The 27,577-nt window shown below is 36.3% G+C and overlaps 1 protein-coding gene across 1 annotated transcript in view; it reads right to left on the bottom strand.

Annotated features, from left to right (window-relative positions):
- The window catches only part of LOC142346119 (uncharacterized), a 203,444-nt gene that overhangs the window by 38,388 nt on the left and 137,479 nt on the right, over nt 1–27,577 (bottom strand). The window lies entirely within an intron of this gene.

Below are 27,577 nucleotides of genomic sequence, written 5' to 3'. Positions count from 1 at the left end.
TTATTCTTGTGCGTTTTCATAAAAAGTGATTATCAGTATAGTCAAGGACTTGTTCAAATGATTTGAGGGTCTATGTAGGAGTGTCATAGTCCTAGTAGGTTCTACTGGAGGGCTAATTGTTGATCTAGGTGGTCTGAGAAAAAAGTACTTAATACGTTGTCAAATTTCGAGCTCAAATGTTATTCTTGTGCGTTTTCATAAAAAGTGATTATCAGTATAGTCAAGGACTTGTTCAAATGATTTGAGGGTCTATGTAGGAGTGTCATAGTCCTAGTAGGTTCTACTGGATGGCTAATTGTTGATCTAGGTGGTCTGAGAAAAAAGTACTTAATACGTTGTCAAATTTCGATCTCAAAATTTATTCTTGTGCGTTTTCATAAAAAGTGATTTTCAGTATAGTAAACGACTTGTTCAAATGAATTGAGGGTCTATGTAGGAGTGTCCTAGTCCTAATAGATTCTACTGGAGGGGTAATTGTTGATCTAGGTGGTCTGAGAAAAAAGTACTTAATACGTTGTAAAATTTCGAGCTCAAAAGTTATTCTTGTGCGTTTTCATAAAAAGTGATTATCAGTACAGTCAAGGACTTGTTCAAATGATTTGAGGGTCTATGTAGGAGTGTCATAGTCCTATTAGGTTCTACTGGAGTGCTAATTGTTGATCTAGGTGGTCTGAGAAAAAAGTTTTTAATACGTTGTCAAATTTCGAGCTCAAAAGATATTCTTGTGCGTTTTCATAAAAAGTCTCTTTCAGTATAGTCAAGGACTTGTTCAAATGATTTGAGGGTCTATGTAGGAGTGTCATAGTCCTAATAGGTTCTACCGGAGGGCTTATTGTTGATCTAGGTGGTCTGAGAAAAAAGTGCTTAATACGTTGTCAAATTTCGAGCTCAAAAGTTATTCTTGTGCGTTTTCATAAAAAGTCTCTTTCAGTATAGTCAAGGACTTGTTCAAATGATTTGAGGGTCTATGTAGGAGTGTTATAGTCCTAGTAGGTTCTACTGGAGGGCTAATTGTTGCTCTAGGTGGTCTGAGAAAAAAGTACTTAATACGTTGTCAAATTTCGAGCTCAAAAAATTTATTCTTGTGCGTTTTCATAAAAAGTGATTATCAGTATAGTCAAGGACTTGTTCAAATGATTTGAGGGTCTATGTAGGAGTGTCATAGTCCTAGTAGGTTCAACTGGAGGGCTATTTGTTGATCTAGGTGGTCTGAGAAAAAAGTATTTAATACGTTGTCAAATTTCGAGCTCAAAAGTTCTTCTTGTGCGTTTTCATAAAAAGTCTCTTTCAGTATAGTCAAGGACTTGTTCAAATGATTTGAGGGTCTATGTAGGAGTGTTATAGTCCTAGTAGGTTCTACTGGAGGGCTAATTGTTGCTCTAGGTGGTCTGAGAAAAAAGTACTTAATACGTTGTCAAATTTCGAGCTCAAAAAATTTATTCTTGTGCGTTTTCATAAAAAGTGATTATCAGTATAGTCAAGGACTTGTTCAAATGATTTGAGGGTCTATGTAGGAGTGTCATAGTCCTAGTAGGTTCTACTGGAGGGCTAATTGTTGATCTAGGTGGTCTGAGAAAAAAGTTTTTAATACGTTGTCAAATTTCGAGCTCAAAAGATATTCTTGTGCGTTTTCATAAAAAGTCTCTTTCAGTATAGTCAAGGACTTGTTCAAATGATTTGAGGGTCTATGTAGGAGTGTCATAGTCCTAATAGGTTCTACCGGAGGGCTTATTGTTGATCTAGGTGGTCTGAGAAAAAAGTGCTTAATACGTTGTCAAATTTCGAGCTCAAAAGTTATTCTTGTGCGTTTTCATAAAAAGTCTCTTTCAGTATAGTCAAGGACTTGTTCAAATGATTTGAGGGTCTATGTAGGAGTGTTATAGTCCTAGTAGGTTCTACTGGAGGGCTAATTGTTGCTCTAGGTGGTCTGAGAAAAAAGTACTTAATACGTTGTCAAATTTCGAGCTCAAAAAATTTATTCTTGTGCGTTTTCATAAAAAGTGATTATCAGTATAGTCAAGGACTTGTTCAAATGATTTGAGGGTCTATGTAGGAGTGTCATAGTCCTAGTAGGTTCTACTGGAGGGCTAATTGTTGATCTAGGTGGTCTGAGAAAAAAGTACTTAATACGTTGTCAAATTTCGAGCTCAAATGTTATTCTTGTGCCTTTTCATAAAAAGTGATTATCAGTATAGTCAAGGACTTGTTCAAATGATTTGAGGGTCTATGTAGGAGTGTCATAGTCCTAGTAGGTTCTACTGGAGGGCTAATTGTTGATCTAGGTGGTCTGAGAAAAAAGTACTTAATACGTTGTCAAATTTCGAGCTCAAAATTTATTCTTGTGCGTTTTCATAAAAAGTGATTTTCAGTATAGTAAACGACTTGTTCAAATGAATTGAGGGTCTATGTAGGAGTGTCCTAGTCCTAATAGATTCTACTGGAGGGGTAATTGTTGATCTAGGTGGTCTGAGAAAAAAGTACTTAATACGTTGTAAAATTTCGAGCTCAAAAGTTATTCTTGTGCGTTTTCATAAAAAGTGATTATCAGTACAGTCAAGGACTTGTTCAAATGATTTGAGGGTCTATGTAGGAGTGTCATAGTCCTAGTAGATTCTACTGGAGTGCTAATTGTTGATCTAGGTGGTCTGAGAAAAAAGTTTTTAATACGTTGTCAAATTTCGAGCTCAAAATATATTCTTGTGCGTTTTCATAAAAAGTCTCTTTCAGTATAGTCAAGGACTTGTTCAAATGATTTGAGGGTCTATGTAGGAGTGTCATAGTCCTAATAGGTTCTACCGGAGGGCTTATTGTTGATCTAGGTGGTCTGAGAAAAAAGTGCTTAATACGTTGTCAAATTTCGAGCTCAAAAGTTATTCTTGTGCGTTTTCATAAAAAGTCTCTTTCAGTATAGTCAAGGACTTGTTCAAATGATTTGAGGGTCTATGTAGGAGTGTTATAGTCCTAGTAGGTTCTACTGGAGGGCTAATTGTTGCTCTAGGTGGGTCTGAGAAAAAAGTACTTAATACGTTGTCAAATTTCGAGCTCAAAAAATTTATTCTTGTGCGTTTTCATAAAAAGTGATTATCAGTATAGTCAAGGACTTGTTCAAATGATTTGAGGGTATATGTAGGAGTGTCATAGTCCTAGTAGGTTCTACTGTAGGGCTAATTGTTGATATAGGTGGTCTGAGAAAAAAGTACTCAATACGTTGTCAAATTTCGAGCTCAAAAAATTTATTCTTGTGCGTTTTCATAAAAAGTGATTATCAGTATAGTCAAGGACTTGTTCAAATGATTTGAGGGTCTATGTAGGAGTGTTATAGTCCTAGTAGGTTCTACTGGAGGGCTAATTGTTGCTCTAGGTGGTCTGAGAAAAAAGTAGTTAATACGTTGTCAAATTTCGAGCTCAAAAGTTATTCTTGTGCGTTTTCATAAAAAGTGATTTTCAGTATAGTCAAGGACTTGTTCAAATGATTTGAGGGTCTATGTAGGAATGTCATAGTCCCAGTAGGTTCTACTGGAGGGCTAATTGTTGATTTGGTGGTCTGAGAAAAAAGTACTCAATACGTTGTCAAATTTCGAGCTCAAAAGTTATTCTTGTGCGTTTTCATAAAAAGTGATTATCAGTATAGTCAAGGACTTGTTCAAATGATTTGAGGGTCTATGTAGGAGTGTCATAGTCCTAGTAGGTTCTACTGGAGGGCTAATTGTTGATCTAGGTGGTCTGAGAAAAAGTATTTAATACGTTGTCATATTTCGAGCTCAAAAGATATTCTTGTGCGTTTTCATAAAAAGTCTCTTTCAGTATAGTCAAGGACTTGTTCAAATGATTTGAGGGTCTATGTAGGAGTGTCATAGTCCTAGAAGGTTCTACTGGAGGGCTAATTGTTGATCTAGGTGGTCTGAGAAAAAAGTACTTAATACGTTGTCAAATTTCGAGCTCAAATTTGTTCTTGGGCGTTTTCATATAAACTGATTATCAGTATAGTCAAGGACTTGTTCAAATGATTTGAGGGTCTATGTAGGAGTGTCATAGTCCTAGTAGGTTCTACTGGAGGGCTAATTGTTGATCTAGGTGGTCTGAGAAAAAAGTATTTAATACGTTGTCAAATTTCGAGCTCAAAAGATATTCTTGTGCGTTTTCATAAAAAGTCTCTTTCAGTATAGTCAAGGACTTGTTCAAATGATTTGAGGGTCTATGTAGGAGTGTCATAGTCCTAATAGGTTCTACCGGAGGGCTTATTGTTGATCTAGGTGGTCTGAGAAAAAGTATTTAATACGTCGTCAAATTTCGAGCTCAAAAGATATTCTTGTGCGTTTTCATAAAAAGTCTCTTTCAGTATAGTCAAGGACTTGTTCAAATGATTTGAGGGTCTATGTAGGAGTGTCATAGTCCTAATAGGTTCTACCGGAGGGCTTATTGTTGATCTAGGTGGTCCGAGAAAAAAAGTGCTTAATACGTTGTCAAATTTCGAGCTCAAAAGGTATTCTTCTGCGTTTTCATAAAAAGTGATTATCAGTATAGTCAAGGACTTGTTCAAATGATTTGAGGGTCTATGTAGGAGTGTCATAGTCCTAGTAGTTTCTACTGGAGGGCTAATTGTTGATCTAGGTGGTCTGAGAAAAAGTATTTAATACGTTGTCAAATTTCGAGCTCAAAAGATATTCTTGTGCGTTTTCATAAAAAGTCTCTTTCAGTATAGTCAAGGACTTGTTCAAATGATTTGAGGGTCTATGTAGGAGTGTCATAGTCCTAGTAGGTTCTACTGGAGGGCTAATTGTTGATCTAGGTGGTCTGAGAAAAAAGTATTTAATACGTTGTCAAATTTCGAGCTCAAAAGATATTCTTGTGCGTTTTCATAAAAAGTCTCTTTCAGTATAGTCAAGGACTTGTTCAAATGATTTGAGGGTCTATGTAGGAGTGTCATAGTCCTAATAGGTTCTACCGGAGGGCTTATTGTTGATCTAGGTGGTCTGAGAAAAAAGTATTTAATACGTTGTCAAATTTCGAGCTCAAAAGATATTCTTGTGCGTTTTCATAAAAAGTCTCTTTCAGTATAGTCAAGGACTTGTTCAAATGATTTGAGGGTCTATGTAGGAGTGTCATAGTCCTAATAGGTTCTACCTGAGGGCTTATTGTTGATCTAGGTGGTCCGAGAAAAAAAGTGCTCAATACGTTGTCAAATTTCGAGCTCAAAAGGTATTCTTGTGCGTTTTCATAAAAAGTGATTATCAGTATAGTCAAGGACTTGTTCAAATGATTTGAGGGTCTATGTAGGAGTGTCATAGTCCTAGTAGGTTCTACTGGAGGGCTAATTGTTGATCTAGGTGGTCTGAGAAAAAGTATTTAATACGTTGTCAAATTTCGAGCTCAAAAGATATTCTTGTGCGTTTTCATAAAAAGTCTCTTTCAGTATAGTCAAGGACTTGTTCAAATGATTTGAGGGTCTATGTAGGAGTGTCATAGTCCTAATAGGTTCTACCGGAGGGCTGATTGTTGATCTAGGTGGTCCGAGAAAAAAAGTGCTTAATACGTTGTCAAATTTCGAGCTCAAAAGTTATTCTTGTGCGTTTTCATAAAAAGTCTCTTTCAGTATAGTCAAGGACTTGTTCAAATGATTTGAGGGTCTATGTAGGAGTGTCATAGTCCTAATAGGTTCTACCGGAGGGCTTATTGTTGATCTAGGTGGTCTGAGAAAAAAGTAGTTAATAGGTTGTCAAATTTCGAGCTCAAAAGTTATTCTTGTGCGTTTTCATAAAAAGTGATTTTCAGTATAGTCAAGGACTTGTTCAAATGATTTGAGGGTCTATGTAGGAATGTCATAGTCCCAGTAGGTTCTACTGGAGGGCTAATTGTTGATCTAGGTGGTCTGAGAAAAAAGTACTCAATACGTTGTCAAATTTCGAGCTCAAAAGGGATTCTTGTGCGTTTTCATAAAAAGTGATTATCAGTATAGTCAAGGACTTGTTCAAATGATTTGAGGGTCTATGTAGGAGTGTCATAGTCTTAGTAGGTTCTACTGCAGGACTAATTGTTGATCTAGGTGGTCTGAGAAAAAGTATTTAATACGTTGTCAAATTTCGAGCTCAAAAGATACTCTTGTGCGTTTTCATAAAAAGTCTCTTTCAGTATAGTCAAGGACTTGTTCAAATGATTTGAGGGTCTATGTAGGAGTGTCATAGTCCTAATAGGTTCTACCGGAGGGCTTATTGTTGATCTAGGTGGTCCGAGAAAAAAAGTGCTTAATACGTTGTCAAATTTCGAGCTCAAAAGTTATTCTTGTGCGTTTTCATAAAAAGTCTCTTTCAGTATAGTCAAGGACTTGTTCAAATGATTTGAGGGTCTATGTAGGAGTGTCATAGTCCTAATAGGTTCTACCGGAGGGCTTATTGTTGATCTAGGTGGTCTGAGAAAAAAGTAGTTAATAGGTTGTCAAATTTCGAGCTCAAAAGTTATTCTTGTGCGTTTTCATAAAAAGTGATTTTCAGTATAGTCAAGGACTTGTTCAAATGATTTGAGGGTCTATGTAGGAATGTCATAGTCCCAGTAGGTTCTACTGGAGGGCTAATTGTTGATCTAGGTGGTCTGAGAAAAAAGTACTCAATACGTTGTCAAATTTCGAGCTCAAAAGGTATTCTTGTGCGTTTTCATAAAAAGTGATTATCAGTATAGTCAAGGACTTGTTCAAATGATTTGAGGGTCTATGTAGGAGTGTCATAGTCCTAGTAGGTTCTACTGGAGGGCTAATTGTTGATCTAGGTGGTCTGAGAAAAAGTATTTAATACGTTGTCAAATTTCGAGCTCAAAAGATATTCTTGTGCGTTTTCATAAAAAGTCTCTTTCAGTATAGTCAAGGACCTGTTCAAATGATTTGAGGGTCTATGTAGGAGTGTCACAGTCCTAATAGGTTCTACCGGAGGGATTATTGTTGATCTAGGTGGTCCGAGAAAAAAAGTGCTCAATACGTTGTCAAATTTCGAGCTCAAAAGTTACTCTTGTGCGTTTTCATAAAAAGTCTCTTTCAGTATAGTCAAGGACTTGTTCAAATGATTTGAGGGTCTATGTAGGAGTGTCATAGTCCTAGAAGGTTCTACTGGAGGGCTGATTGTTGATCTAGGTGGTCTGAGAAAAAAGTACTTAATACGTTGTCAAATTTCGAGCTCAAAAGATATTCTTGTGCGTTTTCATAAAAAGTCTCTTTCAGTATAGTCAAGGACTTGTTCAAATGATTTGAGGGTCTATGTAGGAGTGTCATAGTCCTAATAGGTTCTACCGGAGGGCTTATTGTTGATCTATGTGGTCCGAGAAAAAAAGTGCTTAATACGTTGTCAAATTTCGAGCTCAAAAGTTATTCTTGTGCGTTTTCATAAAAAGTCTCTTTCAGTATAGTCAAGGACTTGTTCAAATGATTTGAGGGTCTTTGTAGGAGTGTCATAGTCCTAGAAGGTTCTACTGGAGGGCTAATTGTTGATCTAGGTGGTCTGAGAAAAAAGTACTTAATAGGTTGTCAAATTTCGAGCTCAAAAGTTATTCTTGTGCGTTTTCATAAAAAGTCTCTTTCAGTATAGTCAAGGACTTGTTCAAATGATTTGAGGGTCTATTTAGGAGTGTCATAGTCCTAGAAGGTTCTACTGGAGGGCTAATTGTTGATTTAGGTGGTCTGAGAAAAAGTATTTAATACGTTGTCAAATTTCGAGCTCAAAAGATATTCTTGTGGGTTTTCATAAAAAGTCTCTTTCAGTATAGTCAAGGACTTGTTCAAATGATTTGAGGGTCTATGTAGGAGTGTCATAGTCCTAGTAGGTTCCACTGTAGGGCTAATTGTTGATCTAGGTGGTCTGGAAAAAGTATTTAATACGTTGTCAAATTTCGAGCTCAAAAGATATTCTTGTGCGTTTTCATAAAAAGTCTCTTTCAGTATAGTCAAGGACTTGTTCAAATGATTTGAGGGTCTATGTAGGAGTGTCATAGTCCTAATAGGTTCTACCGGAGGGCTTATTGTTGATCTAGGTGGTCCGAGAAAAAAAGTGCTTAATACGTTGTCAAATTTCGAGCTCAAAAGTTATTCTTGTGCGTTTTCATAAAAAGTCTCTTTCAGTATAGTCAAGGACTTGTTCAAATGATTTGAGGGTCTTTGTAGGAGTGTCATAGTCCTAGAAGGTTCTACTGGAGGGCTAATTGTTGATCTAGGTGGTCTGAGAAAAAAGTACTTAATACGTTGTCAAATTTCGAGCTCAAAGTTATTCTTGTGCGTTTTCATAAAAAGTCTCTTTCAGTATAGTCAAGGACTTGTTCAAATGATTTGAGGGTCTATTTAGGAGTGTCATAGTCCTAGAAGGTTCTACTGGAGGGCTAATTGTTGATCTAGGTGGTCTGAGAAAAAGTATTTAATACGTTGTCAAATTTCGAGCTCAAAAGATATTCTTGTGCGTTTTCATAAAAAGTCTCTTTCAGTATAGTCAAGGACTTGTTCAAATGATTTGAGGGTCTATGTAGGAGTGTCATAGTCCTAGTAGGTTCCACTGTAGGGCTAATTGTTGATCTAGGTGGTCTGGAAAAAGTATTTAATACGTTGTCAAATTTCGAGCTCAAAAGATATTCTTGTGCGTTTTCATAAAAAGTCTCTTTCAGTATAGTCAAGGACTTGTTCAAATGATTTGAGGGTCTATGTAGGAGTGTCATAGTCCTAATAGGTTCTACCGGAGGGCTTATTGTTGATCTAGTTGGTCCGAGAAAAAAAGTGCTTAATACGTTGTCAAATTTCGAGCTCAAAAGTTATTCTTGTGCATTTTCATAAAAAGTCTCTTTCAGTATAGTCAAGGACTTGTTCAAATGATTTGAGGGTTTATGTAGGAGTGTTATAGTCCTAGTAGGTTCTACTGGAGGGCTTATTGTTGCTCTAGGTGGTCTGAGAAAAAAGTACTTAATACGTTGTCAAATTTCGAGCTCAAAAAATTTATTCTTGTGCGTTTTCATAAAAAGTGATTATCAGTATAGTCAAGGACTTGTTCAAATGATTTGAGGGTCTATGTAGGAGTGTCATAGTCCTATTAGGTTCTACTGGAGGGCTAATTGTTGATCTAGGTGGTCTGAGAAAAAGTATTCAATACGTTGTCAAATTTCGAGCTCAAAAGATATTCTTGTGCGTTTTCATAAAAAGTCTCTTTCAGTATAGTCAAGGACTTGTTCAAATGATTTGAGGGTCTATGTAGGAGTGTCATAGTCCTAATAGGTTCTACCGGAGGGCTGATTGTTGATCTAGGTGGTCCGAGAAAAAAAGTGCTTAATACGTTGTCAAATTTCGAGCTCAAAAGTTATTCTTGTGCGTTTTCATAAAAAGTCTCTTTCAGTATAGTCAAGGACTTGTTCAAATGATTTGAGGGTCTGAGTGTTATAGTCCTAGTAGGTTCTACTGGAGGGCTAATTGTTGCTCTAGGTGGTCTGAGAAAAAAGTACTTAATACGTTGTCAAATTTCGAGCTCAAAAAATTTATTCTTGTGCGTTTTCATAAAAAGTGATTATCAGTATAGTCAAGGACTTGTTCAAATGATTTGAGGGTCTATGTAGGAGTGTCATAGTCCTATTAGGTTCTACTGGAGGGCTAATTGTTGATCTAGGTGGTCTGAGAAAAAGTATTTAATACGTTGTCAAATTTCGAGCTCAAAAGATATTCTTGTGCGTTTTCATAAAAAGTCTCTTTCAGTATAGTCAAGGACTTGTTCAAATGATTTGAGGGTCTATGTAGGAGTGTCATAGTCTTAATAGGTTCTACCGGAGGGCTTATTGTTGATCTAGGTGGTCCGAGAAAAAAAGTGCTTAATACGTTGTCAAATTTCGAGCTCAAAAGTTATTCTTGTGCGTTTTCATAAAAAGTCTCTTTCAGTATAGTCAAGGACTTGTTCAAATGATTTGAGGGTCTATGTAGGAGTGTCATAGTCCTAATAGGTTCTACCGGAGGGCTGATTGTTGATCTAGGTGGTCCGAGAAAAAAAGCGCTTAATACGTTGTCAAATTTCGAGCTCAAAATTTATTCTTGTGCGTTTTCATAAAAAGTCTCTTTCAGTATAGTCAAGGACTTGTTCAAATGATTTGAGGGTCTATGTAGGAGTGTTATAGTCCTAGTAGGTTCTACTGGAGGGCTAATTGTTGCTCTAGGTGGTCTGAGAAAAAAGTACTTAATACGTTGTCAAATTTCGAGCTCAAAAAATTTATTCTTGTGCGTTTTCATAAAAAGTGATTATCAGTATAGTCAAGGACTTGTTCAAATGATTTGAGGGTCTATGTAGGAGTGTCATAGTCCTAATAGGTTCTACTGGAGGGCTAATTGTTGATCTAGGTGGTCTGAGAAAAAGTATTTAATACGTTGTCAAATTTCGAGCTCAAAAGATATTCTTGTGCGTTTTCATAAAAAGTCTCTTTCAGTATAGTCAAGGACTTGTTCAAATGATTTGAGGGTCTATGTAGGAGTGTCATAGTCTTAATAGGTTCTACCGGAGGGCTTATTGTTGATCTAGGTGGTCCGAGAAAAAAAGTGCTTAATACGTTGTCAAATTTCGAGCTCAAAAGTTATTCTTGTGCTTTTTCATAAAAAGTCTCTTTCAGTATAGTCAAGGACTTGTTCAAATGATTTGAGGGTCTAAGTAGGAGTGTCATAGTCCTAGAAGGTTCTACTGGAGGGCTAATTGTTGATCTAGGTGGTCTGAGAAAAAAGTACTTAATACGTTGTCAAATTTCGAGCTCAAAAGTTGTTCTTGGGCGTTTTCATAAAAACTGATTATCAGTATAGTCAAGGACTTGTTCAAATGATTTGAGGGTCTATGTAGGAGTGTTATAGTCCTAGTAGGTTCTACTGGAGGGCTAATTGTTGCTCTAGGTGGTCTGAGAAAAAAGTACTTAATACGTTGTCAAATTTCGATCTCAAAAAATTTATTCTTGTGCGTTTTCATAAAAAGTGATTATCAGTATAGTCAAGGACTTGTTCAAATGATTTGAGGGTCTATGTAGGAGTGTCATAGTCCTAGTAGGTTCTACTGTAGGGCTAATTGTTGATCTAGGTGGTCTGAGAAAAAAGTAGTTAATACGTTGTCAAATTTCGAGCTCAAAAGTTATTTTTGTGCGTTTTCATAAAAAGTGATTTTCAGTATAGTCAAGGACTTGTTCAAATGATTTGAGGGTCTATGTAGGAATGTCATAGTCCCAATAGGTTCTACTGGAGGGCTAATCGTTGATCTAGGTGGTCTGAGAAAAAAGTACTCAATACGTTGTCAAATTTCGAGCTCAAAAGGTATTCTTGTGCGTTTTCATAAAAAGTGATTATCAGTATAGTCAAGGACTTGTTCAAATGATTTGAGGGTCTATTTAGGAGTGTCATAGTCCTAGTAGGTTCTACTGGAGGGCTAATTGTTGATCTAGGTGGTCTGAGAAAAAGTATTTAATACGTTGTCAAATTTCGAGCTCAAAAGATATTCTTGTGCGTTTTCATAAAAAGTCTCTTTCAGTATAGTCAAGGACTTGTTCAAATGATTTGAGGGTCTATGTAGGAATGTCATAGTCCCAGTAGGTTCTACTGGAGGGCTAATTGTTGATCTAGGTGGTCTGAGAAAAAAGTACTCAATACGTTGTCAAATTTCGAGCTCAAAAGGTATTCTTGTGCGTTTTCATAAAAAGTGATTATCAGTATAGTCAAGGACTTGTTCAAATGATTTGAGGGTCTATGTAGGAGTGTCATAGTCCTAGTAGGTTCTACTGAAGGGCTAATTGTTGATCTAGGTGGTCTGAGAAAAAAGTATTTAATACGTTGTCAAATTTCGAGCTCAAAAGATATTCTTGTGCGTTTTCATAAAAAGTCTCTTTCAGTATAGTCAAGGACTTGTTCAAATGATTTGAGGGTCTATGTAGGAGAGTCATAGTCCCAGTAGGTTCTACTAGAGGGCTAATTGTTGATCTAGGTGGTCTGAGAAAAAAGTACTCAATACGTTGTCAAATTTCGAGCTCAAAATGTATTCTTGTGCGTTTTCATAAAAAGTGATTATCAGTATAGTCAAGGACTTGTTCAAATGATTTTAGGGTCTATGTAGGAGTGTCATAGTCCTAGTAGGTTCTACTGAAGGGCTAATTGTTGATCTAGGTGGTCTGAGAAAAAAGTATTTAATACGTTGTCAAATTTCGAGCTCAAAAGATATTCTTGTGCGTTTTCATAAAAAGTCTCTTTCAGTATAGTCAAGGACTTGTTCAAATGATTTGAGGGTCTATGTAGGAGAGTCATAGTCCCAGTAGGTTCTACTAGAGGGCTAATTGTTGATCTAGGTGGTCTGAGAAAAAAGTACTCAATACGTTGTCAAATTTCGAGCACAAAAGGTATTCTTGTGCGTTTTCATAAAAAGTGATTATCAGTATAGTCAAGGACTTGTTCAAATGATTTGAGGGTCTATGTAGGATTGTCATAGTCCTAGTAGGTTCTACTGGAGGGCTAATTGTTGATCTAGGTGGTCTGAGAAAAAAGTAGTTAATACGTTGTCAAATTTCGAGCTCAAATTTAGTCTTGTGCGTTTTCATAAAAAGTGATTATCAGTATAGTCAAGGACTTGTTCAAATGATTTGAGGGTCTATGTAGGAATGTCATAGTCCTAGTAGGTTCTACTGGAGGGCTAATTGTTGATCTAGGTGGTCTGAGAAAAAAGTATTTAATACGTTGTCAAATTTCGAGCTCAAAAGATATTCTTGTGCGTTTTCATAAAAAGTCTCTTTCAGTATAGTCAAGGACTTGTTCAAATGATTTGAGGGTCTATGTAGGAGTGTCATAGTCCTAATAGGTTCTACCGGAGGGCTTATTGTTGATCTAGGTGGTCCGAGAAAAAAGTGCTTAATACGTTGTCAAATTTCGAGCTCAAAAGTTATTCTTGTGCGTTTTCATAAAAAGTCTCTTTCAGTATAGTCAAGGACTTGTTCAAATGATTTGAGGGTCTATGTAGGAATGTCATAGTCCCATTAGGTTCTACTGGAGGGCTAATTGTTGATCTAGGTGGTCTGAGAAAAAAGTACTCAATACGTTGTCAAATTTCGAGCTCAAAAGGTATTCTAGTGCGTTTTCATAAAAAGTGATTATCAGTGTAGTCAAGGACTTGTTCAAATGATATGAGGGTCTACGTAGGAATGTCATAGTCTCAGTAGGTTCCACTGGAGGGCTAATTGTTGATCTAGGTGGTCTGAGAAAAAAGTACTCAATACGTTGTCAAATTTCGAGCTCAAAAGGTATTCTAGTGCGTTTTCATAAAAAGTGATTATCAGTATAGTCAAGGACTTGTTCAAATGATTTGAGGGTCTATGTAGGAGTGTCATAGTCCTAGTAGGTTTTACTGGAGGGCTAATTGTTGATCTAGGTGGTCTGAGAAAAAGTGCTTAATACGTTGTCAAATTTCGAGCTCAAATATTATTCTTGTGCGTTTTCATAAAAAGTCTCTTTCAGTATAGTCAAGGACTTGTTCAAATGATTTGAGGGTCTATGTAGGAGTGTCATAGTCCTAGTAGGTTCTACTGGAGGGCTAATTGTTGATCTAGGTGGTCTGAGAAAAAAGTACTTAATACGTTGTCAAATTTCGAGCTCAAAAAATTTATTCGTGTGCGTTTTCATAAAAAGTGATTATCAGTATAGTCAAGGACTTGTTCAAATGATTTGAGGGTCTATGTAGGAGTGTCATAGTCCTAGTAGGTTCTACTGGAGGGCTAATTGTTGATCTAGGTGGTCTGAGAAAAAAGTACTTAATACGTTGTCAAATTTCGAGCTCAAAAAATTTATTCGTGTGCGTTTTCATAAAAAGTGATTATCAGTATAGTCAAGGACTTGTTCAAATGATTTGAGGGTCTATATAGGAGTGTCATAGTCCTAGTAGGTTCTAATGGAGGTGCTAATTGTTGATCTAGGTGGTCTGAGAAAAAAGTAGTTAATACGTTGTCAAATTTCGAGCTCAAAAGTTAGTCTTGTGCGTTTTCATAAAAAGTGATTATCAGTATAGTCAAGGACTTGTTCAAATGATTTGAGGGTCTATGTAGGAATGTCATAGTCCTAGTAGGTTCTACTGGAGGGCTAATTGTTGATCTAGGTGGTCTGAGAAAAAAGTACTTAATACGTTGTCAAATTTCGAGCTCAAAATTTATTCTTGTGCGTTTTCATAAAAAGTGATTATCAGTATAGTCAAGGACTTGTTCAAATGATTTGAGGGTCTATGTAGGAGTGTCATATTCCTAGTAGGTTCTACTGGAGGGCTAATTGTTGATCTAGGTGGTCTGAGAAAAAAGTACTTAATGCGTTGTCAAATTTCGAGCTCAAAATTAATTCTTGTGCGTTTTCATAAAAAGTGATTAGCAGTATAGTCAAGGACTTGTTCAAATCATTTGAGGGTCTATGTAGGAGTTTCATAGTCCTAATAGGTTCTACCGGAGGACTAATTGTTGATCTAGGTGGTCTGAGAAAAAAGTGCTTAATGTTGTCAAATTTCGAGCTCAAAAGTTATTCTCGTGCGTTTTCATAAAAAGTGATTATCAGTATAGTCAAAGACTTGTTCAAATGATTTGAGGGTCTATGTAGGAGTGTCTAAGTCCTAGTAGGTTCTACTGGAGGGCTAATTGTTGTTCTAGGTGGTCTGGGAAAAAAGTACTTAATACGTTGTCAAATTTCGAGCTCAAAAGTTATCCTTAAGCGTTTTCATAAAAAGTGATTATCAGTATAGTCAAGGACTTGTTCAAATGATTTGAGGGTCTATGTAGGAGTGTCATAGTTCTACTAGATTCTACTGGAGGGCTAATTGTTGATCTAGGTGGTCTGAGAAAAAAGTACTTAATACGTTGTCAAAATTCGAGCTCAAAAGTTATCCTTAAGCGTTTTCATAAAAAGTGATTATCAGTATAGTCAAGGACTTGTTCAAATGATTTGAGGGTCTATGTAGGAGTGTCATAGTCCTACTAGATTCTACTGGAGGGCTAATTGTTGATCTAGGTGGTCTGAGAAAAAAGTACTTAAAACGTTGTCAAATTTCGAGCTCAAAAGTTGTTCTTGTGCGTTTTCATAAAAAGTGATTATCAGTATAGTCAAGGACTTGTTCAAATGATTTGAGGGTCTATGTAGGAGTTTCATAGTCCTAGTAGGTTCTACTGGAGGGGGCTAATTGTTGATCTAGGTGATCTGAGAAAAAAGTACTTATTACGTTGTCAAATTTCGAGCTCAAAAGTTGTTCTTGGGCGTTTTCATAAAAAGTGATTTTCAGTATAGTCAGAGACTTGTTCAAATCATTTGAGGGTCTATGTAGGAGTGTCATAGTCCTAGTACGTTCTCCTGGAGGGCTAATTGTTGATCTAGGTGGTCTGAGAAAAAAGTACTTAATACGTTGTCAAATTTCGAGCTCAAAAATTTTTCTTGTGCGTTTTCATAAAAAGTGATTATCAGTATAGTCAAGGACTTGTTCAAATGATTTGAGGGTCTATGTAGGAGTGTCATAGTTCTACTAGATTCTACTGGAGGGCTAATTGTTGATCTAGGTGGTCTGAGAAAAAAGTACTTAATACGTTGTCAAAATTCGAGCTCAAAAGTTATCCTTAAGCGTTTTCATAAAAAGTGATTATCAGTATAGTCAAGGACTTGTTCAAATGATTTGAGGGTCTATGTAGGAGTGTCATAGTCCTACTAGATTCTACTGGAGGGCTAATTGTTGATCTAGGTGGTCTGAGAAAAAAGTACTTAAAACGTTGTCAAATTTCGAGCTCAAAAGTTGTTCTTGTGCGTTTTCATAAAAAGTGATTATCAGTATAGTCAAGGACTTGTTCAAATGATTTGAGGGTCTATGTAGGAGTTTCATAGTCCTAGTAGGTTCTACTGGAGGGGGCTAATTGTTGATCTAGGTGATCTGAGAAAAAAGTACTTATTACGTTGTCAAATTTCGAGCTCAAAAGTTGTTCTTGGGCGTTTTCATAAAAAGTGATTTTCAGTATAGTCAGAGACTTGTTCAAATCATTTGAGGGTCTATGTAGGAGTGTCATAGTCCTAGTACGTTCTCCTGGAGGGCTAATTGTTGATCTAGGTGGTCTGAGAAAAAAGTACTTAATACGTTGTCAAATTTCGAGCTCAAAAATTTTTCTTGTGCGTTTTCATAAAAAGTGATTATCAGTATAGTCAAGGACTTGTTCAAATGATCTGAGGGTCTATGTAGGAGTGTCAAAGTCCTAGTAGGTTCTACTGGAGGGCTAATTGTTGATCTAGGTGGTCTGATAAAAAAAGTACTTAATACGTTGTCAAATTTCGAGCTCAAAAGTTATTCTTGGGCGTTTTCATAAAAACTGATTATCAGTATAGTCAAGGACTTGTTCAAATGATTTGAGGGTCTATGTAGGAGTGTCATAGTCCTAGTAGGTTCTACTGGAGGGCTAATTGTTGATCTAGGTGGTCTGAGAAAAAAGTACTTAATACGTTGTCAAATTTCGAGCTCAAAAGTTATTCTTGTGCGTTTTCATAAAAAGTGATTATCAGTATAGTCAAGGACTTGTTCAAATGATCTGAGGGCCTATGTAGGAGTGTCATAATCCTAGTAGGTTCTACTGGAGGGCTAATTGTTGATCTAGGTGGTCTGAGAAAAAAGTACTTAATACGTTGTCAAATTTCGAGCTCAAAAGTTATTCTTGTGCGTTTTCATAAAAAGTGATTATCAATATAGTCAAGGACTTGTTCAAATGATTTGAGGGTCTATGTAGGAGTGTCATAGTCCTAGTAGGTTCTACTGGAGGGCTATGTGTTGATCTAGGTGGTCTGAGAAAAAAGTTTTTAATACGTTGTCAAATTTCGAGCTCAAAGTTATTCTTGTGCGTTTTCATAAAAAGTGATTATCAATATAGTCAAGGACTTGTTCAAATGATTTGAGGGTCTATGTAGGAGTGTCATAGTCCTAGTAGGTTCTACTGGAGGGCTATGTGTTGATCTAGGTGGTCTGAGAAAAAAGTATTTAATACGTTGTCAAATTTCGAGCTCAAAAGTTCTTCTTGTGCGTTTTCATAAAAAGTCTCTTTCAGTATAGTCAAGGACTTTTTCAAATGATTTGAGGGTCTATGTAGGAGTGTCATAGTCCTAATAGGTTCTACCGGAGGGCTAATTGTTGATCTAGGTGGTGTGAGAAAAAAGTGCTTAATACGTTGTCAAATTTCGAGCTCAAAATTTATTCTTGTGCGTTTTCATAAAAAGTCTCTTTCAGTATAGTCAAGGACTTGTTCAAATGATTTGAGGGTCTATCTAGGAGTGTCATAGTGCTAGTAGGTTCTACTGGAGGGCTAATTGTTGATCTAGGTGATCTGAGAAAAAAGTACTTAATACGTTGTCAATTTTCGAGCTCAAATGTTATTCTTGTGCGTTTTCATAAAAAGTGATTATCAGTATAGTCAAGGACTTGTTCAAATGATTTGAGGGTCTATGTAGGAGTGTCATAGTCCTAGTAGGTTCTACTGGAGGGCTAATTGTTGATCTAGGTGGTCTGAGAAAAAAGTACTTAATACGTTGTCAAATTTCGAGCTCAAAAGTTATTCTTGTGCGTTTTCATCATAAAAAGTGATTGTCAGTATAGTCAAGGACTTGTTCAAATGATTTGAGGGTCTATGTAGGAGTGTCATAGTCCTAGTAGGTTCTACTGGAGGGCTAATTGTTGATCTAGGTGGTCTGAGAAAAAAGTACTTAATACGTTGTCAAATTTCGAGCTCAATATTTATTCTTGTGAGTTTTCATAAAAAGTGATTTTCAGTATAGTCAAGGACTTGTTCAAATGATTTGAGGGTCTATGTAGGAGTTTCATAGTCCTAGTAGGTTCTACTGGAGGGGGCTAATTGTTGATCTAGGTGATCTGGGAAAAAAGTACTTATTACGTTGTCAAATTTCGAGCTCAAAAGTTGTTCTTGGGCGTTTTCATAAAAAGTGATTTTCAGTATAGTCAGAGACTTGTTCAAATCATTTGAGGGTCTATATAGGAGTGTCATAGTCCTAGTATGTTCTCCTGGAGGGCTAATTGTTGATCTAGGTGGTCTGAGAAAAAAGTACTTAATACGTTGTCAAATTTCGAGCTCAAAAGTTTTTCTTGTGCGTTTTCATAAAAAGTGATTATCAGTATAGTCAAGGACTTGTTCAAATGATCTGAGGGTCTATGTAGGAGTGTCAAAGTCCTAGTAGGTTCTACTGGAGGGCTAATTGTTGATCTAGGTGGTCTGATAAAAAAAGTACTTAATACGTTGTCAAATTTCGAGCTCAAAAGTTATTCTTGGGCGTTTTCATAAAAACTGATTATCAGTATAGTCAAGGACTTGTTCAAATGATTTGAGGGTCTATGTAGGAGTGTCATAGTCCTAGTAGGTTCTACTGGGGGGCTAATTGTTGATCTAGGTGGTCTGAGAAAAAAGTACTTAATACGTTGTCAAATTTCGAGCTCAAAAGTTATTCTTGTGCGTTTTCATAAAAAGTGATTATCAGTATAGTCAAGGACTTGTTCAAATGATCTGAGGGCCTATGTAGGAGTGTCATAATCATAGTAGGTACTACTGGAGGGCTAATTGTTGATCTAGGTGGTCTGAGAAAAAAGTACTTAATACGTTGTCAAATTTCGAGCTCAAAAGTTATTCTTGTGCGTTTTCATAAAAAGTGATTATCAATATAGTCAAGGACTTGTTCAAATGATTTGAGGGTCTATGTAGGAGTGTCATAGTCCTAATAGATTCTACTGGAGGGCTATGTGTTGATCTAGGTGGTCTGAGAAAAAAGTATTTAATACGTTGTCAAATTTCGAGCTCAAAAGTTCTTCTTGTGCGTTTTCATAAAAAGTCTCTTTCAGTATAGTCAAGGACTTTTTCAAATGATTTGAGGGTCTATGTAGGAGTGTCATAGTCCTAATAGGTTTTACCGGAGGGCTAATTGTTGATCTAGGTGGTGTGAGAAAAAAGTGCTTAATACGTTGTCAAATTTCGAGCTCAAAATTTATTCTTGTGCGTTTTCATAAAAAGTCTCTTTCAGTATAGTCAAGGACTTGTTCAAATGATTTGAGGGTCTATGTAGGAGTGTCATAGTGCTAGTAGGTTCTACTGGAGGGCTAATTGTTGATCTAGGTGGTCTGAGAAAAAAGTACTTAATACGTTGTCAATTTTCGAGCTCAAATGTTATTCTTGTGCGTTTTCATAAAAAGTGATTATCAGTATAGTCAAGGACTTGTTCAAATGATTTGAGGGTCTATGTAGGAGTGTCATAGTGCTAGTAGGTTCTACTGGAGGGCTAATTGTTGATCTAGGTGGTCTGAGAAAAAAGTACTTAATACGTTGTCAAATTTCGAGCTCAAAATTTATTCTTGTGAGTTTTCATAAAAAGTGATTTTCAGTATAGTAAACGACTTGTTCAAATGATTTGAGGGTCTATGTAGGAGTGTCCTAGTCCTAATAGATTCTACTGGAGGGGTAATTGTTGATCTAGGTGGTCTGAGAAAAAAGTACATAATACGTTGTCAAATTTCGAGCTCAAAAGATATTCTTGTGCGTGTTCATAAAAAGTCTCTTTCAGTATAGTCAAGGACTTGTTCAAATGATTTGAGGGTCTATGTAGGAGTGTCATAGTCCTAGTAGGTTCTACTGGAGGGCTTATTGTTGATCTAGGTGGTCTGAGAAAAAAGTATTTAATACGTTGTCAAATTTCGAGCTCAAAAGATATTCTTGTGCGTGTTCATAAAAAGTCTCTTTCAGTATAGTCAAGGACTTGTTCAAATGATTTGAGGGTCTATGTAGGAGTGTCATAGTCCTAATAGGTTCTACCGGAGGGCTTATTGTTGATCTAGGTGGTCTGAGAGAAAAGTGCTTAATACGTTGTCAAATTTCGAGCTCAGAATTTATTCTTGTGCGTTTTCATAAAAAGTGATTATCAGTGTAGTCAAGGACTTGTTCAAATGATATGAGGGTCTACGTAGGAATGTCATAGTCTCAGTAGGTTCCACTGGAGGGCTAATTGTTGATCTAGGTGGTCTGAGAAAAAAGTACTCAATACGTTGTCAAATTTCGAGCTCAAAAGTTATTCTTGTGCGTTTTCATAAAAAGTGATTATCAGTATAGTCAAGGACTTGTTCAAATGATTTGAGGGTCTATGTAGGAGTGTCATAGTCCTAGTAGGTTCTACTGGAGGGCTAATTGTTGGTCTAGGTGGTCTGAGAAAAAAGTATTTAATACGTTGTCAAATTTCGAGCTCAAAAGATATTCTTGTGCGTTTTCATAAAAAGTCTCTTTCAGTATAGTTAAGGACTTGTTCAAATGATTTGAGGGTCTATGTAGGAGTTTCATAGTCCTAATAGGTTCTACCGGAGGGCTTATTGTTGATCTAGGTGGTCTGAGAAAAAAGTGCTTAATAGGTTGTCAAATTTCGAGCTCAAAAGTTATTCTTGTGCATTTTCATAAAAAGTCTCTTTCAGTATAGTCAAGGACTTGTTCAAATGATTTGAGGGTCTATGTAGGAGTGTCATAGTCCTAGTAGGTTCTAATGGAGGGCTAATTGTTGATCTAGGTGGTCTGAGAAAAAAGTACTTAATACGTTGTCAAATTTCGAGCTCAAAAAATTTATTCTTGTGCGTTTTCATAAAAAGTGATTATCAGTATAGTCAAGGACTTGTTCAAATGATTTGAGGGTCTATGTAGGAGTGTCATAGTCCTAGTAGGTTCTACTGGAGGGCTAATTGTTGATCTAGGTGGTCTGAGAAAAAAGTACTTAATACGTTGTCAAATTTCGAGCTCAAAATTTATTCTTGTGCGTTTTCATAAAAAGTGATTTTCAGTATAGTAAACGACTTGTTCAAATGATTTGAGGGTCTATGTAGGAGTGTCCTAGTCCTAATAGATTCTACTGGAGGGGTAATTGTTGCTCTAGGTGGTCTGAGAAAAAAGTACATAATACGTTGTCAAATTTCGAGCTCAAAAGATATTCTTGTGCGTTTTCATAAAAAGTCTCTTTCAGTATAGTCAAGGACTTGTTCAAATGATTTGAGGGTCTATGTAGGAGTGTCATAGTCCTAATAGGTTCTACCGGAGGGCTTATTGTTGATATAGGTGGTCTGAGAAAAAAGTGCTTAATACGATGTCAAATTTCGAGCTCAAAAGTTATTCTTGTGCGTTTTCATAAAAAGTGATTATCAGTATAGTCAAGGACTTGTTCAAATGATTTGAGGGTCTATGTAGGAGTGTCATAGTCCTAGTAGGTTCTACTGGAGGGCTAATTGTTGATCTAGGTGGTCTGAGAAAAAAGTATTTAATACGTTGTCAAATTTCGAGCTCAAAAGATATTCTTGTGCGTTTTCATAAAAAGTCTCTTTCAGTATAGTCAAGGACTTGTTCAAATGATTTGAGGGTCTATGTAGGAGTGTCATAGTCCTAATAGGTTCTACCGGAGGGCTTATTGTTGATCTAGGTGGTCTGAGAAAAAAGTGCTTAATACGTTGTCAAATTTCGAGCTCAAAAGTTATTCTTGTGCGTTTTCATAAAAAGTCTCTTTCAGTATAGTCAAGGACTTGTTCAAATGATTTGAGGGTCTACGTAGGAGTGTCATAGTCCTAGTAGGTTCTACTGGAGGGCTAATTGTTGATCTAGGTGGTCTGAGAAAAAAGTACTTAATACGTTGTCAAATTTCGAGCTCAAAAAATTTATTCTTGTGCGTTTTCATAAAAAGTGATTATCAGTATAGTCAAGGACTTGTTCAAATGATTTGAGGGTCTATGTAGGAGTGTCATAGTCCTAGTAGGTTCTACTGGAGGGCTAATTGTTGATCTATGTGGTCTGTGAAAAAAAGTAGTTCATACGTTGTCAAATTTCGAGCTCAAAAGTTAGTCTTGTGCGTTTTCATAAAAAGTGATTATCAGTATAGTCAAGGACGTGTTCAAATGATTTGAGGGTCTATGTAGGAATGTCATAGTCCTAGTAGGTTCTACTGGAGGGCTAATTGTTGATCTAGGTGGTCTGAGAAAAAAGTACTTAATACGTTGTCAAATTTCGAGCTCAAAAGTTATTCTTGTGCGTTTTCATAAAAAGTGATTATCAGTATAGTCAAGGACTTGTTCAAATGATTTGAGGGTCTATGTAGGAGTGTCATAGTCCTAGTAGGTTCTACTGGAGGGCTAATTGTTGATCTAGGTGGTCTGAGAAAAAAGTACATAATACGTTGTCAAATTTCGAGCTCAAAAGTTATTCTTGTGCGTTTTCATAAAAAGTGATTAGCAGTATAGTCAAGGACTTGTTCAAATCATTTGAGGGTCTATGTAGGAGTGTCATAGTCCTAATAGTTTCTACCGGAGGACTAATTGTTGATCTAGGTGGTCTGAGAAAAAAGTGCTTAATGTTGTCAAATTTCGAGCTCAAAAGTTATTCTTGTGCGTTTTCATAAAAAGTGATTATCAGTATAGTCAAAGACTTGTTCAAATGATTTGAGGGTCTATGTAGGAGTGTCTTAGTCCTAGTAGGTTCTACTGGAGGGCTAATTGTTGTTCTAGGTGGTCTGAGAAAAAAGTACTTAATACGTTGTCAAATTTCGAGCTCAAAAGTTATTCTTAAGCGTTTTCATAAAAAGTGATTATCAGTATAGTCAAGGACTTGTTCAAATGATTTGAGGGTCTATGTAGGAGTGTCATAGTCCTACTAGATTCTACTGGAGGGCTAATTGTTGATCTAGGTGGTCTGAGAAAAAAGTACTTAAAACGTTGTCAAATTTCGAGCTCAAAAGTTGTTCTTGTTCGTTTTCATAAAAAGTGATTATCAGTATAGTCAAGGACTTGTTCAAATGATTTGAGGGTCTATGTAGGAGTTTCATAGTCCTAGTAGGTTCTACTGGAGGGCTAATTGTTGATCTAGGTGGTCTGAGAAAAAAGTACTTCATACGTTGTCAAATTTCGAGTTCAAATTTGTTCTTCGGCGTTTTCATAAAAAGTGATTATCAGTATAGTCAAGGACATATTCAAATGATTTGAGGGTCTATGTAGGAGTGTCATAGTCCAAGTAGGTTCTACTGGAGGGCTAATTGTTGATCTAGGTGGTCTGAGAAAAAAGTACTTAATACGTTGTCAAATTTCGAGCTCAAAATTTGTTCTTGGGCGTTTACATAAAAAGTGATTTTCAGTATAGTCAAGGACTTATTCAAATGATTTGAGGGTCTACGTAGGAGTGTCATAGTCCTTGTAGGTTCTGATAGAGGGCTAATTATTGATCTAGCTGGTCTGAGAAAAAAATACTTAATAGGTTGTCAAATTTCGAGCTCAAAAGTTATTCTTATGCGTTTTCATAAAAAGTGATTATCAGTATAGTCAACGACTTGTTCAAATGATTTGAGGGTCTATGTAGGAGTGTCATAGTCCTAATAGGTTCTACCGGAGGACTAATTGTTGATCTAGGTTGTCTGAGAAAAAAGTGCTTAATGTTGTCAAATTTCGAGCTCAAAAGTTATTCTTGTGCGTTTTCATAAAAAGTGATTATCAGTATAGTCAAAGACTTGTTCAAATGATTTGAGGGTCTATGTAGGAGTGTCTTAGTCCTAGTAGGTTCTACTGGCGGGCTAATTGTTGTTCTAGGTGGTATGAGAAAAAAGTACTTAATACGTTGTCAAATTTCGAGCTCAAAAGTTATTCTTAAGCGTTTTCATAAAAAGTGATTATCAGTATAGTCAAGGACTTGTTCAAATGATTTGAGGGTCTATGTAGGAGTGTCATAGTCCTACTAGATTCTACTGGAGGGCTAATTGTTGATCTAGGTGGTCTGAGAAAAAAGTACTTAAAACGTTGTCAAATTTCGAGCTCAAAAGTTGTTCTTGTTCGTTTTCATAAAAAGTGATTATCAGTATAGTCAAGGACTTGTTCAAATGATTTAAGGGTCTATGTAGGAGTTTCATAGTCCTAGTAGGTTCTACTGGAGGGCTAATTGTTGATCTAGGTGGTCTGAGAAAAAAGTACTTCATACGTTGTCAAATTTCGAGTTCAAATTTGTTCTTCGGCGTTTTCATAAAAAGTGATTATCAGTATAGTCAAGGACATATTCAAATGATTTGAGGGTCTATGTAGGAGTGTCATAGTCCAAGTAGGTTCTACTGGAGGGCTAATTGTTGATCTAGGTGGTCTGAGAAAAAAGTACTTAATACGTTGTCAAATTTCGAGCTCAAAATTTGTTCTTGGGCGTTTACATAAAAAGTGATTTCAGTATAGTCAAGGACTTGTTCAAATGATTTGAGGGTCTACGTAGGAGTGTCATAGTCCTTGTAGGTTCTACTGGAGGGCTAATAATTGATCTAGCTGGTCTGAGAAAAAAGTACTTAATACGTTGTCAAATTTCGAGCTCAAAAGTTATTCTTATGCGTTTTCATAAAAAGTGATTATCAGTATAGTCAACGACCTGTTCAAATGATTTGAGGGTCTATGTAGGAGTGTCATAGTCCTAGTAGGTTCTCCTGGAGGGCTAATTGTTGATCTAGGTGGTCTGAGAAAAAAGTACTTAATACGTTGTCAAATTTCGAGCTCAAAAGTTATTCTTGTGCGTTTTCATAAAAAGTGATTATCAGTATAGTCAAGGACTTGTTCAAATGATCTGAGGGTCTATGTAGGAGTGTCATAGTCCTAGTAGGTTCTACTGGAGGGCTAATTGTTGATCTAGGTGGTCTGAGAAAAAAAAATACTTAATACGTTGTCAAATTTCGAGCTCAAAATTTATTCTTGTGCGTTTTCATAAAAACTGATTATCAGTATAGTCAAGGACTTGTTCAAATGATTTGAGGGTCTATGTAGGAGTGTCATAGTCCTAATAGGTTCTACCGGAGGGCTTATTGTTGATCTAGGTGGTCTGAGAAAAAAGTACTTAATACGTTGTCAAATTTCGAGCTCAAAATTTATTCTTGTGCGTTTTCATAAAAAGTGATTATCAGTATAGTCAAGGACTTGTTCAAATGATCTGAGGGTCTATGTAGGAGTGTCATAGTCCTATTAGGTTCTACTGGAGGGCTAATTGTTGATCTAGGTGGTCTGAGAAAAAAGTACTTAATACGTTGTCAAAGTTCCAGCTCAAAATTTATTCTTAAGGGTTTTCATAAAAAGTGATTATCAGTATAGTCAAGGACTTGTTCAAATGATTTGAGGGTCTAAGTAGGAGTGTCATAGTCCCATTAGGTTCTACTGGAGGGCTAATTGTTGATCTAGGTGGTCTGAGAAAAAAGTACTTAATACGTTGTCAAATTTCGAGCTCAAAAGTTGTTCTTGGGCGTTTTCATATAAAGTGATTATCAGTATAGTCAAGGACTTGTTCAAATGATTTGAGGGTCTAAGTAGGAGTGTCATAGTCCCATTAGGTTCTACTGGAGGGCTAATTGTTGATCTAGGTGGTCTGAGAAAAAAGTACTTCATACGTTGTCAAATTTCGAGCTCAAATTTGTTCTTCGGCGTTTTCATAAAAAGTGATTATCAGTATAGTCAAGGACATATTCAAATGATTTGAGGGTCTATGTAGGAGTGTCATAGTCCTAGTAGGTTCTCCTGGAGGGCTAATTGTTGATCTAGGTGGTCTGAGAAAAAAAAATACTTAATACGTTGTCAAATTTCGAGCTCAAAAGTTATTCTTGTGCGTTTTCATAAAAACTGATTATCAGTATAGTCAAGGACTTGTTCAAATGATTTGAGGGTCTATGTAGGAGTGTCATAGTCCTAATAGGTTCTACCGGAGGGCTAATTGTTGATCTAGGTGGTCTGAGAAAAAAGTACTTAATACGTTGTCAAATTTCGAGCTCAAAATTTATTCTTGTGCGTTTTCATAAAAAGTGATTATCAGTATAGTCAAGGACTTGTTCAAATGATCTGAGGGTCTATGTAGGAGTGTCATAGTCCTATTAGGTTCTACTGGAGGGCTAATTGTTGATCTAGGTGGTCTGAGAAAAAAAGTATTTAATACGTTGTCAAAGTTCGAGCTCAAAATTTATTCTTAAGGGTTTTCATAAAAAGTGATTATCAGTATAGTCAAGGACTTGTTCAAATGATTTGAGGGTCTAAGTAGGAGTGTCATAGTCCCATTAGGTTCTACTGGAGGGCTAATTATTGATCTAGGTGGTCTGAGAAAAAAGTACTTAATACGTTGTCAAATTTCGAGCTCAAAAGTTGTTCTTGGGCGTTTTCATATAAAGTGATTATCAGTATAGTCGAGGACTTGTTCAAATGATTTGAGGGTCTAAGTAGGAGTGTCATAGTCCCATTAGGTTCTACTGGAGGGCTAATTGTTGATCTAGGTGGTCTGAGAAAAAAGTACTTCATACGTTGTCAAATTTCGAGCTCAAATTTGTTCTTCGGCGTTTTCATAAAAAGTGATTATCAGTATAGTCAAGGACATATTCAAATGATTTGAGGGTCTATGTAGGAGTGTCATACTCCAAGTAGGTTCTACTGGAGGGCTAATTGTTGATCTAGGTGGTCTGAGAAAAAAGTACTTAATACGTTGTCAAATTTCGAGCTCAAAATTTGTTCTTGGGCGTTTTCATAAAAAGTGATTTTCAGTATAGTCAAGGACTTGTTCAAATGATTTGAGGGTCTACGTAGGAGTGTCATAGTCCTTGTAGGTTCTGATAGAGGGCTAATTATTGATCTAGCTGGTCTGAGAAAAAAGTACTTAATACGTTGTCAAATTTCGAGCTCAAAAGTTATTCTTATGCGTTTTCATAAAAAGTGATTATCAGTATAGCCAACGACTTGTTCAAATGATTTGAGGGTCTATGTAGGAGTGTCATAGTCCTAGTAGGTTCTACTGGAGGTCTAATTGTTGATCTAGGTGGTCTGAGAAAAAAGTACTTAATACGTTGTCAAATTTCGAGCTCAAAAGTTGTTCTTGGGCGTTTTCATAAAAAGTGATTTTCAGTATAGTCAAGGACTTGTTCAAATGATTTGAGGGTCTATGTAGGAGTGTCATAGTCCTAGTAGGTTCTCCTGGAGGGCTAATTGTTGATCTAGGTGGTCTGAGAAAAAAGTACTTAATACGTTGTCAAATTTCGAGCTCAAAATTTATTCTTGTGCGTTTTCATAAAAAGTGATTATCAGTATAGTCAAGGACTTGTTCAAATGATCTGAGGGTCTATGTAGGAGTGTCATAGTCCTAGTAGGTTCTACTGGAGGGCTAATTGTTGATCTAGGTGGTCTGAGAAAAAAAAGTTTTTAATACGTTGTCAAATTTCGAGCTCAAAAGTTATTCTTGTGCGTTTTCATAAAAACTGATTATCAGTATAGTAAAGGACTTGTTCAAATGATTTGAGGGTCTATGTAGGAGTGTCATAGTCCTAATAGGTTCTACCGGAGGGCTAATTGTTGATCTAGGTGGTCTGAGAAAAAAGTACTTAATACGTTGTCAAATTTCGAGCTCAAAATTTATTCTTGTGCGTTTTCATAAAAAGTGATTATCAGTATAGTCAAGGACTTGTTCAAATGATCTGAGGGTCTATGTAGGAGTGTCATAGTCCTAGTAGGTTCTACTGGAGGGCTAATTGTTGATCTAGGTGGTCTGAGAAAAAAAAGTATTTAATACGTTGTCAAAGTTC

The sequence above is a fragment of the Convolutriloba macropyga genome, chromosome 9, assembly GCF_964194025.1.
Source record: "Convolutriloba macropyga chromosome 9, txConMacr16.3, whole genome shotgun sequence".
Taxonomy (NCBI): domain Eukaryota; kingdom Metazoa; phylum Xenacoelomorpha; order Acoela; family Convolutidae; genus Convolutriloba; species Convolutriloba macropyga.
The sequence above is the reverse complement of the archived record's forward strand: the minus strand, read 5'-3'. Positions and strand labels throughout refer to the sequence as shown.